Genomic DNA, 2,352 nt, shown 5'->3' on the forward strand with positions numbered 1-2,352 from the left:
ATGCCAAATCTGTCTAGGACTTTATCTATATAGCTTTCTTGTGATAACCTTAGGATACCTTGAGAGCGATCTTTAGTATCCGAATACTTAATACAAAAGAAGCTTCCCCAAGATCTTTCATTTTGAAATTCTTTGTTAGAAATCTCTTGGTCTCATGCAATAGTCCCACATCATTGCTAGCAAGTAGTATATCATCGACATATAATACCATGAAGATAAATTTACTCCCATTGAACTTATAGTATACACAATCTTCAACTTTATTTGCCTCAAAACCATACTAGATAATAACTTGATGAAATTTGTGATTCCATTGACGAGAAGCTTATTTAAGCCCATATATGGATTTCTTTAATTTGCCTACCATAGACTTTGAGCCAACTAACACAAAGTTTTCTGGTTGCACCATATAGATCGTTTCCTTAATGTCACCATTAAGAAACGCAGTCTTAACATCCATCTGATGTAGCTCTAAATCAAAATGAACCATTAGTGCCAATATTATTCTAAAAGAATCCTTCGAAGATACTGGAGAGAAGGTTTCTTTATAATCAATGCCTTCTTTCTGAGTGAAGCCTTTAGCTACTAGACGAGCTTTATATTTGTCAATATTACCCTTCGAATCCCTCTTGGTTTTAAATATCCATTTGCAACCAATAGGTTTTGCACCTTCAGGCAATTCGAGAAGATCCCAAACATCATTATCATGCATAGACTTCATCTCATCCTTCATGGCAATGATCCACTTTTGAGAGTTAGAACTTTTCATGGCTTGACAAAAGTTCAATCGATCATCTTCTATTAACCCAATGACATCTTCATGTTCTTGAAGAAATACAATATAATGATCAGGAATTGCACTTCTCCTCTCTCTAGTGGATCTCCTTAACGACACTTCTACTTCTTGAGGTTGTTGAATTTGTTTTATAGGTACTTGAGGGAGAACCTCATTGTTGTCTTGTTCTGAAATATTGTCAAGGACAATATTCTGAGCATTACCTTCTATTACCGAATTTCTTCCTTGAATGGTAATAGGCACAAGAACTTGTTCACTATCAGTGACAGGTTCTTCCTCAAAGACAACATTCCTTATGTTCTCCTCTTTCCCAAAATCAACTTCCTCAAGAAATCTTGCATTTTCCGTCTCAAAAAAGAGTCTTGAAGTGGGATCATAAAATTTATAGCCCCGAGAGCGTTCAGCATAGCCAACAAAATAACAGCTAACAGTTCTAGAGTCCAGTTTTCTTTCATGCGGTTTATAAGGTTGCGCCTCAGCTGGACAATCCCAAATGTGCAAGTGTTTCAAGCTTGGTCTTTTATTAGTCCAAAGCTCATATGGGGTTTGTTAACTACTTTACTTGGCACCCTATTAAGGATGTAAACTATAGTCTTTAAAGCTTCCCCCCAAAGAGACTCTAGTAAAGAAGAATGACTAATCATACTTCTCACTATATCCTTAAGAGTTCAGTTTCGTCGCTCAGCAACACCATTCATGCTTGGTTTTCCTGGCATAGTGTATTACGGAACAATTCCATACTCTCTAAGAAAAAGCGCAAATGGTCATGGACGTTGTTCTCCTGATCCATCATATCTGCCATAGTATTCACCACCACAGTCAGATTTGACAGCCTTAATTTTCTTTCCAAGTTGAAGTTCAACTTCAGCCTTGAAAGACTTGAAAACATCCAAGGATTAGGACTTCTTATGTATAAGATATAGGTAGTCGTACCTAGAGTAATCGTCTATGAACGTAATAAAATAATATTGTCCATTCTAGGAAGCCATAGGGAAAGGACCACATATATCCATATGTATTAGTTCTAAGAACCTATGCTCTGATACCACTTGTTGGGAATTGCTTATGATTGGTGAAATACCAATGCTAGGATCTTGAATCTTATGATTCTCACACACTTATATGAAACAAAGGGTGCAGTGTCATACCAAAGTCTTTGAATTCTTTGTTTAGATATATGACCTAAACGCTTATGCCATAAGGTGGCTGAATTATCTTATAATTTTCGTTTTGTACCACATGAATTTGTTTGCAGTATTTCGTTAGTGGAAATGGAAACATCAAACATACATAAATTATCAATTAAAGAACTAGAACCAACAACATTTGAATTTTGATAGAGACTAACTTTATTATTTCCAAAAGAACAAGAAAAACCAAATTTGTCTAAGCTGGAAACACTAATTAAATTCCGCCTAAAAGATAGTACAACAAATGTCTCAAATAAATCCAAATGAAAACCAGTTCTTAAACATAATCTAAATGTTCCAATAGCCTCAACTGCAACCCTTTTTGCCATCACCCACAAAGATGAATCTTTCATCATCACTTAGATG

This window comes from Lupinus angustifolius, chromosome LG19 (genome assembly GCF_001865875.1).
Source record: "Lupinus angustifolius cultivar Tanjil chromosome LG19, LupAngTanjil_v1.0, whole genome shotgun sequence".
Taxonomy (NCBI): Eukaryota; Viridiplantae; Streptophyta; class Magnoliopsida; order Fabales; family Fabaceae; genus Lupinus; species Lupinus angustifolius.